The following is a 16,444-nucleotide window of genomic DNA, read 5'->3' on the forward strand; positions in this document are numbered from 1 at the left end:
AAAGCGTTTTGTTCCTCGGCTCACACCAGCACGCCGTCTCCCGAGGAGACGCTGAATGCCCACTAAGTCATGCTTTCCCATTACTCATTCCTCCTTTTTCTCCCAAGGTGGCGTGTGGGAGGTGTTGCGCTGGGGTTCGACAAGAATAGGCCGGGAAGCTTTCCGCTGGATACACTCATGCCTGCGCGTGGTTCCCTTCCCACCGCGCCGGGCTCGTCCGCTTCACCGTGTGAGCTGTTTTCCAAACGGACAATGACTCCACACCCGGCCGCTCCCACATCATCCCAGCGCTCGGACGGCAGCTGGACCGTCCAGTCCTGCCCGGCCACTCGGCCCACCTTGTGTCCCTTTACGAAGCGGGTCATCCGGCCACACGGGCGCGGCTACCCCCCACTAACACCCGTTCGGGGGGTCACCCGGGTGGGAACTCCGGGCAGCCGCTTCGCCCACCCGGCACGCCCGCACCCGCACCGGCTCCCGGACCAGCAGGGGGCGCTCGAGCGTCCCCGTCGCCCCGCCAGCATCTCCCGCCCTCTCTGACGGGATCGCCTCACTATTGGTCGCCTGTCCCATGATCTTCATCTCGATTGGTCGTGTTCCGCGTCGGTCTCGGTTGCTGGGCGGGCAGAAGTGACGCGCTGCGCTCTAGCTCGGGGCGGTGTCCCGCGCCGGCGGCTTCGGGCGGAGTTTGGCGAGCTGCGCGACGCGGTGTAGTCAGACGGCGGTGGTCCCGGGAGGCGACAGCTCGCGTCCCAGCTTCTCCCTGATCCTTCGCCGCATCCAGCGCCGCGCCCCGGCCTCCCGCCGACGCTCGATGCGGAGCTGGGCGGCTGCGTGATGGGGTTGCGGAGCGGCGCCCTGCGGCTCCCGGCGGCCGCTGCTCGCGCTGAGGTGCGTCGGTGCCCGGCCTCCCGCGCCCCTGCGCGCCGCGGCGTCTTCTGACTCGGCCGGCTCGCCCGTCGGTCCGCAGCGCGGCTGAGGTGAGGAGGTTGAGGGGAGAGGTGGAGGGGAGGTGGGCAGTGGTGCCGCGGCGCCGGCGGAGGGGGCCGCTCCCGCGGGACACACTCCGGGCCGGGGTCGGGCCTGGGCGCGGGTGGGGGGTGGTGGTGGCCGGGGGGGGGGCGAAGCCAGGAAGCAGCGAGGCCGGCCGGGGCTCCGGGTCCGCGCCGAGGAGCCTAGCCTTCAGTGGAGAGCCCTGGCCGGCCGGCCGGCCGCGAGCCCCGGGCTTTGGTCCAGCGGCCCTGCCGGTCCCCCCCGCAGTGCCCTGCCCCGGCCCTCCGCTGGCCCCGGGCTGCCAGGCCCCGCTCTGTCCGCGGGCCAGCGGAGAGCCGTCGCCGTCCCGCCGTATCTGCGCACATTGCAACGCTGAGGGAGCCGGCCCTGCCCGGCTTGAGGCCAGCTGGTCTTCCTCCCCTTCTTCCCCCTCACCCCCATTGTGGCTGGCATCAGGGTTCCGACTGGGAATGTGGCGATGCCCCTGTGCCCGATGAAGGTAGGAAAGGGCATCCGGTGGCGCGGAGGGCTCAAGGGCTGGACGGAGGAAGGATGCAGAGGGAGGGGGCTTGTTGGATGCTGGCCAGCCGCGGGGAAGGATGGTGTGGGCTCGACGTTCCGCCGACCAGGATTACTGTGGCAGCCATATTGGGAGGATGATCTGACAGATCATTTAGGAGCCAAGTCCGGTTGCTGGAAGGCACCGAGTGACAGCCCTGGCAGCTTTCAGGGTGACTGGCCGCACCAGAAGCCAAGTTGTGGGGGTTGGGAGGCCGCTCGGAGCAAGCTAGTCATTGTTCATGCAACGCAAGTCCTCGCCGACTGTAAACGCAGAATTGAGCTCCGGAATCACCTTTTCTCTTTGGTGAATTGCTGTCCGAGCCCTCAGGGTAAGCTGGCTCGAAGATTCCAGTCTTGTTGGGGTGAAATCCGTGGTTCTGTTCTTAACACTGGTATCCATTGCTGCTTTGGCCCTTCGCAGTCCCGTTGATGCCTTTCCTCTGCGAAGGCCACTTTACCGTGTTGGAGATGCTCAGCAAATTGCATTTTCGTGGATAGATTTGCATAGTACCCCAACATGCAGAGATTAGGTAAACTGGAATCTTCTGACAGCAGAGAAGACTTGCAGCAGTATCTCTGCGGGCGCAGGTTGTCATCGTTGTGGAATCTAGGGGTAGCCTAAATTAGATTGTCAACAGATCTCTTGCTTATGCAGCCCGCTCTCACTGTTCCAAGCAGCTGTTCTGCCAACATTGAGCATGCTGCTTTGTGTCATGATGTGTCTGTCCTAACCCAGAGAAAGTGGTGGTTGGGTTTGAGTAACCGTTAAAAAGCAATATTAGGGTGGATATTTTATTTACAGGCTGTGTCCTTGGCTTAGTCATAACAAAATTTTAGCTAGTGTTTTCATTTGAGAAATGTGGTAGTGCTTTCTAATTTTGTTGATATTGATTATGAAGCCATTGAAGTTGTTTATGTTCTATATGAGGATGGATCACGAAGGTGATTCTTTTTGGTGTTTTAAAGTAGGTCTAGAGATGATCGATAACAGGTTCAGAGTGAGCCTGTGTGTTTTCCTATGCTTTCAATATGCTCAGGACCTGGGGAGATGGCGTGACTCCTGCCTTCTTCATGCCCTTCAGTTTAAATTATTTATTACATATATTTTTGTTTTTGACAGTGGTTGGGAGCTGGATTCCAACCCAGGTCTTACACGTGTTAGACAAGCTGCCTACTACTGAGCTATACGCCCAGCCTCCCTATTTCATTTTAGTGCCTAAATTATTTAAAATTTTCTATTTTGATTTTTCTGTCTACTTAAGAATAACTACTAAAAACAAGGTCCAATGTTTTTCTAAGAGAAGTCATTACACTATTTTTTTTTAATCTTTAAGCAATCTCTTTAAACTTCAACAGATGCTCAGTTTTTTTTTTTTTGATTTATGGGTATGAGTGTTTTGCTGGTATGTATGTATGTTCCTGATGCCCTCTTGGAGGACAGACAAGGGGGTTGGATCTTCTGGACCTAGAATGACAAGTGATAGTGAGTCACCATATGGGTGCCTCAATAGCTTTTAATTGCTCAGCTGTCATTCCAGTATATTAATATTCAAGGAACATAGAATGTCTGTTTTGTGATTCCATATCAGAAACCAGAAATAGTTGTAAGTATGTGTGAAGAACTGTGATTCAATATAACTTAAGCATTTGATAAGATCAGACCTGATTGTGAATCTAAATCGTGGGAAAGATTTCTTAAGTTTGTGTAGGTCTTCACTGTTGAATATTTTTCTGGAATTTATGCAATTAAGTGCAACTTCTAAGGCATAGGGCAGACTGTTTTCCATTTCAAGACCAGATATGAATGCAGTTTTCTTTCTTTTTTTTCTACTAAATTTGTACAGGGAATAAGTTATTGCCCAAGGAAAAGTCTGCCAACAGTTTCCAAGGTCAAAGCTTTCTAGCCTCCTTTTTCGATTTTGGTTTTGTTCTGTGTACAGAGTAAAGGACAACAGTGAGTCCTTGCTGCCTTGGTTGTAAACCCCTTCCCAGGCTACTTACTGTACTAAGCCTTTCCCAGGAGTAAGCATATCCCCACGGTCTTGTAAACTGATGTGGTAGAGTTTCACAGTGCCCTGAAGTTAAAGGTGTATCATCCTTATTTCACAAAGTTCCCTTTGAAAGAGGTCTTTGAGTAGATAGCGGTAAACTTGCGGACACCCTAAGGGAGGGAATGAGTGCGTATACTCCTAGAGCCTTTATTTTGCTGCAGGATAGAAGACATTACGCAGATTTGGCTGTGATAGGAAAGTTTTCTGAATTTGGGTTTTTCTTTTTCTTTTGGTTAACAGCTCAGTGATTGATTTGTTTTCATAGTAGTTAGGAAATAATCCAGCCCATATAGAGATTCATGTCTTTATCCTAAAAGAATGTAAGCTCTACCATTTGTGCTTGGACTCCAGCTCCCTTTATTTTAGTGTAGTTGGTGTACCGTTGCTTGTGCTGTCGAAGTGTCTGTGATTTTTTCAGTCAGCCTCTTCTCTCTTGCTCATGCTGTGTGGTATTAATGATTGTGGCTACATACGAGATTCAGTTAAAAGACTGACAATATCTGTTTTGGTTGGGGGAGCTGGACTGAACCCAGAGCCTTGCACTTTTTAGGCAAGCGCTCAACCACTCAGCTAAATCCCCAACCCCATAGAACCTTTAAATTTAATTTTCCCTTTTGAAGATTTGCTATCATGCTGTTTACAACAAAGCTTGTCATTCAGTTATAGAGTCTTCTGTCATTTCCCCCATTGGTAACTTGGGTACCCTTTGGCCTAGTTTTTCCTTCCATTCAAATTTTATTTTATTGTTATTTTTGTGTTGCTAAGGATTGTACCCTGGGCCTGCCACATGCTGGGCAAGGGACTCTACTACTGAGCTGAGGCTCTAGCCTCATACAGATTTTTCACATCATCTTGGCAGATGTCAGTGGCTAATAAATAAACAGTAGTAGTTGCAGCAATCATGGTAAGGTATTGCTTTACTCCTATTGAGCACTTTCTGTGTCAGACTCTTTTGTAAGTACATTTGTTAATTTAATTCATAGGCAACCATGCCAAGAAGTGTAACACGAAAAATAAATGACTCAGAGACAGATATTGGGGTCCAAGTTTCAAGCTGAATATCAGAAAAGCAAAACAGCCAGCCACTAGCTCTCACCTCTAGCTCAGGCTGAAAGGGCTGCTCCACGCATGAGCTCTTCACCAAGTGTCAAATTGCTGCCTATCTCCTCAGTGTGACTGGAGAATGAATACCTCTATGAGACCTTGCTTCTGTCTTATATACTTCCCTGTGACTAAAGTTGTGAGCTATAATTAATTCTCTTTTAGACCAATTCACTTTTGTGTAGATCTGGGTGGCCTTGGACTACAGAGATCCGTCTATTACTTAATCTTGAGTCCAAGGATTAAAGGTGTGTACTACCACCTCTTAGCTTCTGGCTGCTGGAATTAAAGGTGTCTGGCTGCTGGAATTAAAGATGTGTGCCTGGCTTCTTTAGCTTGTGGCTGACTTTGCTTTCTGAATCCTCAGGCAAGCTTTAATAAATCATAAACAATAATATATCACCACAAATCCCCTTTTTTGTCTAATACAAAGAAAGCTACAACTGACATAATAAAAACTATATACGTTAAGTATATACAGTATATACAGACAGTAAGTTCATCAACAATGTCTAGTCCATTTGCATTTGATAAACTCAGAGAAAATACCTAATCATTTTGCATTTGATGATTCAGAAAAACTGCTTCATTATCTACCCTAAATTGGTGAGTCCATGGTCTTAAATCTAATTTACTTTCTGTTCTAATTTGCATTATCAAAATACCATTTAATGTCTCTCAAACTATTTATACTTTACACATCTTTAGTGAGTTTCTTTTCTGAGTCTGGTAAACAATGAAAACTTTAAGTATACTATCTAGTCTTCAACTCCCTCAGAGACCTGAGAAGGAAATAATATTAATTGAGTAAATAGGAAGTGCCATCAAGGGACTTCCAAGAAGTGTGAGAAATGACAAAAACAGCTGGTTGCCTGGACAGTCACCCAAGGATCCCACCGAAGGATCCTCTGCAATGTTGGAGCATCCATCTTTGGCCTATAGGTCTAGCATCTCTGACAGACTTTTCTGTGAAGCAGGATTTTCTGAAAGACTATTCTGCTTTGTCTAGGGCACTTTCTTGCCCAATGGCTTACTTTTGCCACAAAGAAAGTAACTCCATGTAAGTTTCTCAATGCCCAGCATCTTCTCATGAGTATATTGGTGCTGCCAGGAGCAGACATGTCTCATTGTCATAAAAAAATAACCTATGTTATTAAATCATTTTAAATGCCGCATTCTGTATATCTCTGAAGTGTTTGAAGACAACTTGTCTTGCTAAAATATATGTTTGTCTTTGAAAACATGCTTAATGTGATTACAAGTTCAGTTGTAATAGCTGACTAATTGTTCACCTACATTTCCTTATTATCTTATATAGTTGGTAATAATAACTTTCAAGAACTAGAAATTTGCATTACATTGATAAATGAGCTGTATAGGTACACTACCGTAGAAACGTATGCACAGTATGTACTGCTATTGTCCCCATTTCTTATGTGAAGAAACTTAAATATGCTAAGTGACTTTCCTACCATCACTAGATCTAGGCTGATCATCATTGTGCTGAGCTTCCTTAGAAACCACCCTTCCGTCAAGTTCCTTCACTTCTCAAACACTGGCTTGGTCTTTTCTGGCTAGTCAGTGCTGTGCCACATCTTTTAGCATGTCATCGCTTTCAGATCACAAACTTGCGGTCCATCTTAGCCCTGATAACTTAGAGTCCTCACTTCTGTAGGCTCTGCTTGTGTATTCCCACGGTAATTCTCCCAGGCCTTAGTCTCTTTCCCCACACTGTCACGTCTGGGGTTTGTTGCCCCAGCTCTTGTCTTACAGCATCAACATTGGCTGTTTTAAATTCCTTGCTCTTCTGAAGGCTCACTATACACAGGCCAGCTTGAGCCAGGCCTGCCCGCCATACCTTCTGTGCTTGCTCTGGTTTCATGGAGAAGCCTCCCAGAGGCTGCAGATCAGTGCCACCATCAGTATGGAGTCCCTCAGTTTGTTGTGGATGTTGGCTGAGACAGGTCTGTTTGATCCTCTCAGGATGTTAACAGTGGCTTAAACCTCCCATTGCCTGTGCTTAGCAGAAAATGTGTCTACTACCACCTAGGAAAACAAGGCAGGAGCTCTTCAGTTTCCCCTTTCTCCTCTGACAGCCTCCCTGCCCTCCTCCTCTTTCCTCTGGCATGAGAAAGGTTATTCTCCATGACTTCAGCTAATCCCTTGGCCTGTGCTCTGTGTATCACTGGCTCCTAATCTTGGGATTTGTTTCTTTGGTTGTTCTTATTTCTCCTTTGATGACTTTCCTGCACTGTTCCTTGAACATTCCTGGCAAGTTCTACCTTGGGACTCAAGGAAGAATTGTTCTTTCTGTCTAATCTGCTTGGCTAACTCCTTCACCTCTTTCAGATTTTTGCTTAAATTTCAGCAAAGTCTCTCCTGGCTTATTTGCATACACCACTTCTTGACTTTACTTCCCTCCTTCAGTTACATTCACTGTAGCTCACTGCTTTTAGTGCCTCTTCCCCCGTAGAATGAAAGTTCCTCCAAGATAGGAGTTTCCTATAAGTATGTCATGTGTTGATTAAACATGCAACATGCAATTCTTTGCTGTTAAAAATAAAGTGATAAGGGGGAGAGGTCTCTTCTTCACCCTGACCCCTTCCTCTTGTTATCACAGTCAGTTATGATGGCCACTGGCATTGTCACTTTTTGCCACTCCAGCATGAGTGGTTCTAGATCCATTACATTTTTGATACTGTTTTTGTTAGGTTTCCAGCCTTCATTGCTAGCTGAAGGTGGAGTGGCATGCACATTTTATACCATCATTCTAGAAGTATTGCTCACTTAACTTATTCTGTCCTTGGACTTTTATCTTCTTTTGTTTTGTGGGGCCGGTTTCAGTCTACTGGGTTCCCTGTGATCCTGTCCGCTTACACACCTGTCAAGTTCATTGAACACAAAGTTTTGTATGACTTTTAAAGGCTTGCTGTGTTGTTTGGTTTTGAGAACTAGCACTTGGACTGCATAACATGTATCCCAGTTAAAGTAAATAGTAAAATAAAATTTTGTTTACTTATAATTTGTAGTATGTACTGCCCTTAGAAAGTATTTGAACAAATTGCTGTAAGCTTCAAATATATAATAAGGCTGTTTTTAAAAAAGTAAAAAAAAAATCTGTGTACTGAGGGGTAACTAAAATATATCTTGCCTAGGCTAATGTGATTAAATTTAGTTTTGAAGTCAAAGAAAATAGGAAAAGATAAATCATAGGGTTTTTAATCTGGCAAAAGAAAAGTTAATGGCGCATTACTTTATTTCCAGCACTGAGGCAGAGGCAGGTGGATCTCTGTGGGTTCGAGGCCAGCCTGGTTTACAGAACAAGTTCCAGGACAGCCAGAACTACAGAGAAACCCTGTCTCAAAAACAAACAAACAAGAAAGAAAGAAAGGAAAAATTAATGGCTTGTGGAGACATTTTTCCTGATGCTAAATTCTAAAGTGGATCAGGTGTGGTAGGGCATGCCTGTGAGCCTAGCACTCAGGAGACTGAGGCAGGAGGAGGTAAGCCTTGGGGCTCATAGACCCTGTCTGAATCAAACAAAGTAAAATTCTAAAGACAGTCTAAGGCAGTGCTTCTCAGCCTTCCTAATGCTGTTATCCTTTAAATACAGTTCCTCCTATTTTTTTTTGAGACAAGATTTTGAAGGCTGTCCTGTAATTCGCTCTGTAGACCAGGCTGGCCTCGAACTCACAGAGATCTACCTGCCTCTGCCTCCCCAGTGCTGGGATTAATAGTTCCTTCTATTGTGGTGACCCCAACCATAAAATTATTTTTGTTGCTACTTTATAACTATACTTTTGTTACTGTTATGAATTGTAATGCAAGTATCTATGTTTTCTGATGGTCTTAGGAGACTCCTGAAAAGGTGGTTCAATCCCCACCAAAGAGGTTGAGAACCACAGGTCTAACGGAAAGGAGTTTTGGCATCCTGGTACAAAGAGGATCTCTGTTCGAAAACACAAAAGATCCTTTGACAAACTAATCCACAGGCTGGCAGTGGGTAAAGACACTTGAAACAAAGCCTGATGACCTGAGTTCTATTTCCAGCATTCACTAATACAAGTTTTCCTCTGACCACCACACTCTTGTGGCACACACACACACACACACACACACACACACACACACACACACACACACACACACACACTCTGCAAACCGCTTTTTTAAAAAAAATTCAGATCCAAGCCAGGCGGTGGTTGGCACATGCCTTTAATCCCAGCAGTCTGGAGGCAGAGGCAGGTGGCTCTCTGTGAGTTTGAGGCTAGCCTGGTCTACAGAACTAGTTCCAGGACAGCTAAGGCTGTTACAAAGAGAAATCCTGACTTGAAAAACCAAAAACCAAAACAAAACAAAGCAACCCCCCCAAAGCAAAACAGGCCTTCAATCCACTGGCTTTTCAAGATGGAAATATAATATAACTGAATTGTTTTCAATGAAAAATATAGCTGGTGTGATTTAAATGTACAATTTTATGTACAGATTAGTGAATATCAGCTCGAAACTCATGGTTCAGCCCTGGGAAAGCCTTCAATACTTGTATTCTGTGTTGTCTTATAAAAGAAAACATTTAATTCAAATCCAGGTTACCTCGTGACACTTTGTTGCCACATGGTAAAGTTGGACCTTCCTTCTTGCCTCTAAGGTTGAGTTCACCCCGGTATGTAGGTGTGATGAGAAGCTTATTTCAGAAATAAATCTTAGTCAATTTTAATTGTCCTTTGTTTAAAAATTGCCATTTTTGTATCAAGTTAAGATGAACTCATTTTCCAGCCTGGTCTACAAAGCAGTTCCAGGACAGCCTCCAAAACAATACAGAGAAACCCTGTCTCGAAAAACCAAAAAAAAAAAAAAAAAGATGAACTCACTTTCTGCTGGGCAGTTTCAGGAATAATTACCATTTATTTTGATCATAGAAGAATGTTAGTGGAATGTTGGGGTTTGAGTGACAGAATTTCAAATCTGCCTCCTCCTTCCTCTAAAAATGTATAGAATATGGGTAGGTATTAAAGCTAGTTAACTTCCTAGGTATATTTAATAATAGCTAATCAAATTTGGCTCTTTGAAAAAGTTCCATTCTGACTTCCATTTTAGAATAGCTGGGTGGTGTTGGCAGTGGTGGTGGTGGGGCGGCACCGCACATGCCTTTAATTCCAGCACTTGGGAGGCAGGGGCAGGTGGATCTCTGGGAGTTTGAGACCAGCCTGAGCTAGTTCCAGGATAGCCTCCAAAGCCACAGGGAAACCCTGCCTCTAAACCCCTCCTAAAAAAACAGACTAGTTTATTTCAAGCTGATGAACCATAGATAGGGACTATTGTTCTCTTCCCCAAATTCCCAGACTTGGGATGGAATCCAGGGCTTTGTGCATATGAAACAAGCTCTCTACATCTGAACTACATCATCTCCCAACTCTAGACTGTTTCTTGAGGTATCTCTTGATTTCGGAGGAAAAAAAAAATACATGTCAGCAGTGCAAGGCGGATTCTTGATTTCATAGTTGCCGAGGCAGGAGGACATATGTCTGGTAAGTCTAAAAATTATATCAGTTTATTTTAGACAGTGGTTAAAAGGAAACAGTTGGGGAGCCTGGCTGATCCTGTTTAGCCACATTGGAGATTGAAAATCTGATGTTAGAGACTATTCCTGTGCAGGCTGACTCTTTCCATTGAGTTAGGATGCAAAAGGCAGCATTCCTGTCTCACAGAATGACCAAAGACCAAAGATCAAGAGTATACTCACACACACAGTCTCACACACACAGACACTCACACACACAGTCACACACACACAGACACTCACACACACAGTCACACACACACAGTCACACACAGAAGCTCACACACAGTCACACACACACAGACACTCACACACACAGTCACACACACACACACACAGACCTCTGTCTCTGTCTTACATATTTGGAGCCATTTTTTAGATATAGTCATGGTCTCTAAAGTGTGCTTGGTCTTTATGGAAGTTATTGGATAGAGAAATGCATAAATGTTACATAGAAAGGGACAATTATTAATAGTATATTTATTTTTAATTATTTATTTTATTGGTGTTTTGCCTGCATGCATGTCTGTCAGATACCTTGGAACTGGAGTCACAGACAATTGTGAGTTCCCAAGTGAGTGTTGGGAAGAGCCCTTAACTGCTGAGCCATCCCTCCAGTGCCTATTTGTGGTATCATAAATACACTCTACTATAGAAATTTATGTCATTTTGTGATATATTTATATGTTTATTCTTTTTTTTAGAACATAGTCTAATTCAGTATAGGCTAGCCTTCAGCTCCTGTGTTGTAAAAGCTGCTCTTAAATCCTGTTTTTTCATCTTCCTCCCTTCACTCTTTAAGTGAATGAGATAACTTGGCTAGCTTCTTCTTTTTTTTGTGTGTGTGTGTTTTTTTTTGTTTTTCCAGACCGGGTTTCTCTGTGTAGCTCTATAGTCCAGGCTGGCCTGGAACTCACAGAGATCCACCTGCCTCAGCCTCCTCAGTGCTGGGATTAAAGGTCAGTTTGCTTTCCAACACAGCCCAAGACCACCTGCCCAGGGGAAGTTGAGCCCTTCCCACAACAATCATCTATCAGGAAAATGCCCCCACTGACTTGCTTACAGCTTCTTAGGGAGGCATTTTCTCAACTGACACCCCCTCTTCTCAGATGAGTGTAGACTGGTCAAGTTGACAAAATACTACCTAACACATCCAGTGTTTCTTCACTTTGTAGTAGAATCAATTTGTTTTCTCCTTACTTACTCCTCATAATCCATGTAGCCTTGGAGAACAAATGGGAATCTCACAAGATTAAAGACAGACAAGATTTGAGAAATATACAAACGGTAAATTTCAGTGTTTTATTGTCCTTTAATGTTAGTGAATGCTTCTGGAAGTTTTGCTCCCTTCTGCTTTCCTAATGCTCCTAACTATGCCATAGGGAAAGAAAACTAATGAGTAGAACAGTCTAGAACTGGGTGTGTAAGTGACTTGAGAGTGCAGATTATGACCTGCCCAGCTGCTTTTCTGCGTCCTCTACATGTGTGCTTGTGTGTGCATATATGTACAGAAAGTTTTTTTCACTCATTGTATTTTATGGGGAAAAATATAAACGTATTTTTTATTGGGATGTACCTTAGTTGGTAAATTGCTTGCCTAGGGTGCATGAAACTCTGGATTTCATCCACCTCATAGAGGTGTGGTGGCTTTTACCTATAATCTGCATAATTGAGGAAGTTGGGTCAGGAGGATCAGATGTCCAGTTTTTTTTTTTCATTATGTTCAGTCTGGGTCATAGGAAGCTGTGTCTTTGAAGGGTATGGGAGTAGGAGGGGAAGCGGGGAGAGAATATAAAATGAATATAAATATATTGCTTCCCCAAACAGATGGCTGTCAGGTTTTTTTTTTTTTTAATTAGAAAGCAGTTTAATGGTTCACTAACAGGGATATGGTATGACTGGAAAGAGATTTATAGCTAGAAGCCACATTTTGGTGACTGATTAGATGGATAGAGGAAGCAAGCTTGTATTTGGGTGAGAGATATTTTGGCCTTGGTTGTGTGAGGTTGAATGAAATGTTGGCAGAATATGTAGGGAGGGGGATTAAACCTGCTGCAAAATGATTGTGTGAGGAGCCAAGCAAAGAGGATTCAGTATTTGCCATTTTATTTCTAAGACAGAAACTTTGAGTACTTTACCAGGCCCTGGGTAGAACACAAAAAGAGGAACGCTTAAGAACATCTAACGCCGGGCGGTGGTGGCACACACCTTTAATCCCAGCACTCGGGAGGCAGAGGCAGGAAAAACCACAAAAAAAAAATCTAGTATTCCATATAACTATCAACATTTTAGCAATCTTATTTTTTCTATTCCTGGTTATCTGAAAAAAATGTTTCTACAGATTTTCTTGGCTGAAAATCATTTCGTTCCATTGATAAATGGTGTCTATTTTACAGTCTCCTCCTTAGTTTTTCTATTTGAAGAAATTGGGTGACTTGTTCAGTGTCTCTCCCCATATTCTGGATTTGGATAACGCTTTTAATGTGTTATCCAGATTCTCTTTTCTTTTTTTTTTAAAATTATGTATATAGTGTTCTGCCTGCGTGTATCCTTACACACCAGAAGAGGTTTTCAGACCTCATTACAGATGGTTGTGAGTCACCATGTGGTTGCTGGGAACTGAACTCAGGACCTCTGGAAGAGCAGCCAGTGCCCTTAACCTCTGAGCCATCTCTCCAGTGCTCTCTTTACTTTTTGTGTCTTGCAAAATGATGCATTTCTAAAACTTGATTCTATTCATTTTATTTTAAGGGATTGGAGGCCAGAATACTTGGATTGGAGGCCAGAATACTTACTGGGTATTAAGTAGGTAGTGCTGTGTATTTCCTTTTATAGGACACCAGGAAACATGTTGTCCTACTTCTAGTAATCACAGAATGAATTATTGTTCATTGTTTCTGTTTTTTCAAGACAGGGTTTCTCTGTGTAACTTTGGAACCTATTCCTGAAACTCTTTGGAGCATTGTAGACCAGGCTGGCCTTGACACTCACAGAGATCCACCTGCCTCTGCTATCCAAGTGCTGGGACTAAAGGCCTGGCCATTCATCTTAATCTTAATCTGTAATATTCCATCAACCACACTTTCATTTATTGTGTTTTAGTGACCATTGCTGATTGTGGAAGAAAGCCTTTGTTGCCAGATTTAGAAAAGAGAAACACTCTCATTTCTTCTGTGTTTGTTAGCTTGATTTTTTTTGTAAAGAACATACAATTGAAAATCATGAAAATTAGACTTTTAGAAAATAAATTAAGCTGAGTGGTGGTGGTGCATGCCTTTAGTCTCAGCACTCAGGAGACAGAGGCAGGTGGGTCTCTGAATTTGAGGCCAGCCTGGTCTACAGAGCGAGTTCCAGGACAGCCAAGGTTATACAAAGAAACTCTGTCTTGAAAAAAAATTACTTATCTACTGTTTGGTTATCTTGGAATATTTTATAAAAGATATGCTGTTTGAATTTAAGACTATACATTTGATTTGTGTGTGTGTGTGAGAGAGAGAGAATGTGTGAGTGTGTGAGAGTGAGTGTGTGAGTGTGAGTGTGTGTGTGTGTGTGTGTGTGTGTGTGAGGGTCTTCGTCTTCTATATAGCTGAGGATCACCTTGACCTCGTTGATCCTCTTGCCTTCAGTTTCCCAAGTGTTGGAATTACAGAAACATGCTGCCAATGCCTGGCTAGTTTTTTTGTTTTGTTTTTCTTTTTCCCTCATTACTCTTTTCTTTTTCCATTTTTGTTCCAAACAGCTTTGGAGTCTGTCCTGGAATTTGCTCTGTAGACCTTGAACTCCCAGAGATCTGCCTGCCTCTGCTTTCCAAGTGTTGGAATTAAAGGCGTGTGTCATCACTTCCTGGCATCTCTTGTCATTTTTGACAGATGTTAACTTTGGGACTAACTAAAATGTCTTAAGGTCTGGATGAATTTTTTTTTTTGAGATGATATTAGCCTCTCCTGCAACCCAAGTTCAAAGTGACTTTTGAAGGGAAACTAGGATGTTCCCTTTGAGGAGCTATTACAGAACAGTACAAGCTATCTGTGTGCAATCATGTAAAGTGACAGCAGTGTTCTCACTGTGTGTTTGAAGCTGTAAGTGCTTAGGAAGTATCACTGATTTCTGGACTATTTGGGTCTGTTGTAAGGAAGTCGTAGCGAGGAATTGCGAAAGAACACTTGAGTGGGTGAGTGAAGGAGTTTGGCTGGAACATGGATGGTGTCCTTTGACTTTGGTCTTAGGTTCTTAATAGTGAAGAGTGACAGGGAAAGTCATACTTTAGGAAGACTGATTTTGGGGTTGGAATCTTGGTGCATAAGCAAGGGTGCCTGAGTTTTGATCCTGTGCACCCCTGCAAAAACTGACAGGGTCTCATAAGCCTGTAGCGAGAGTGCTGCAAGGGAATGAGGAGAGGGAGGATTGTTGGGGGCTCACCCTGCCAGCCTAGTGAACACAGTGAGGTTCGGGTTCTATAGAAACTGTCTCAAGGGAATATGGTAGAGCGACTGTCATCTTTCTTTGGCCTCCACCGAAGGTCTTTTTTTTTTCTCTCTCAGAGACAGGGTTTCTCTGTATTGTTTTGGAGGCTGTCCTGGAACTTGCTCTGTAGACCAGGCTGGCCTTGAACTCACAGAGATCCACCTGCCTCTGCCTCCTGAGTGCTAGGACTAAAGGTGTGCGACACCAACTCCTGGCATGAAGGTAAAGCTATGATTAGGAGTGAGATGGTTCATTGGGTAAAGGTATATCACAGCCTGAGTTCCATTCCCAGGATCTACAAGGTGGGTGGAGAGAACCATCTTCCAGAAATTGTCCCCTGACACTCAAAATAAGTCAAATGTAATAAAAAGTTAAAAATAAAAAATTCAGTATTTGATGCCTTCCTTAAACTGTTGAGTACTGGCCAGTGACTGTCTTTTTTTTTGTTTTGTTTTGTTTTTTGAGACAGGGTTTCTCTGTAGCTTTGGAGGCTGTCCTGGAACTCACTTTGTAGACCAGGCTGGCCTCGAACTCACAGAGATCCACCTGCCTCTGCCTCCCGAGTGCTGGGATTAAAGGCGTGCGCTACCAACGCCCGGTTCGCCAGTGACTGTCTTATGCTTACTGCTTCTCAGTTCTGTTTGTCTAACCTTGCTGAAGGATTATTGAATTAAAACTGAAAGCTCAAAGAACAGTTTATTTGTTGCAAGAACCCTAGGCATGGATTAGAGTTCAGGTAATGAGAATGAGATAGAGATAGGGAGGATGTGAAAGGCCAGCATTTGGGAGGTTGAAGTAGAGGAGGATGGAGAATTCAAATCTAGCCTTGGTTGTGTTGTGAGACCTTGTTTCCAAAAGGGCGGTGGGAAGGTGGGAAATTGATAGATTGCTAGTTGGGGAGATGAATGATTTTTGGACACCATAATAGTTAAAATGATAGTTACATATCAAAGTTCTGTGGGGATTGAAATGTTGATGTGGTTTATCTTTCTCTGCCTTTCTTTTTTTTTTTTTTTTTTTTTTTTTTTTTGGTTTTTCGAGACAAGGTTTCTCTGTGGCTTTGGAGGCTGTCCTGGAACTCACTCTGTAGACCAGGCTGGCCTCGAACTCACAGAGATCCGCCTGCCTCTGCCTCCCGAGTGCTGGGATTAAAGGCGTGCGCTACCAACGCCCGGCTTTTTCTCTGCCTTTCTTTTCTTCCCTTCTCCCTTCTTTCTCCCCAATGTATATCCATCCATCCATCCATCCATCCATCCATCCATCCATCCATCCATCCATCCAGTAATTGACCTAAAGATCACTGATTTTTATCTACAGCCCTTTAAATTTTTTTATTAGGAGACAGGTCATTTTGGGTCAGGTCTAGACTGGTGTTGAACTAGCAAACCTCATGGATTAGCTTCCTGTGTTGCTGTAATTACAGACATTTGCTGCCTTACCCATATTGAACTATGTTTTTATATGTAGCTTTTTCCGCAATGCTGCATTCGTTTGTGTGTGTGTGGGGGGGATAGTACTGAACTAGTTATTATAGCATATGCAACATTAATCGGGAAGCTTCATAACTCTAAGCTTTCATTTGATAAATGTGGTCACAGAAGTATTTGCTACATTAAGAACTCTTCAGTTAATGTAAAACAATATAAAAAAGACTGAAAACATTGCAGCATGTGTATATTAATATAAAATATTTTAGTAACTTGAAACAAAAACA

The 16,444-nt window shown here is 43.8% G+C and overlaps 1 protein-coding gene across 8 annotated transcripts in view; it reads left to right on the top strand.

Annotated features, from left to right (window-relative positions):
* Positions 1-842: 842 nt before the first annotated feature.
* Kif1b (kinesin family member 1B) overlaps positions 843-16,444 on the top strand; it is a 129,614-nt gene continuing 114,012 nt past the window's right edge. For all 8 annotated transcript variants that reach the window (XM_005079304.4, XM_013119984.3, XM_013119982.3 and 5 more), the window contains exon 1: positions 843-980. The gene's annotated coding sequence lies outside the window, so the exon portion shown is untranslated. The remainder of the gene's footprint in view (positions 981-16,444) is intronic.

This window comes from Mesocricetus auratus, unplaced genomic scaffold (assembly GCF_017639785.1).
Source record: "Mesocricetus auratus isolate SY011 unplaced genomic scaffold, BCM_Maur_2.0 Super-Scaffold_100042, whole genome shotgun sequence".
Classification (NCBI taxonomy): domain Eukaryota; kingdom Metazoa; phylum Chordata; class Mammalia; order Rodentia; family Cricetidae; genus Mesocricetus; species Mesocricetus auratus.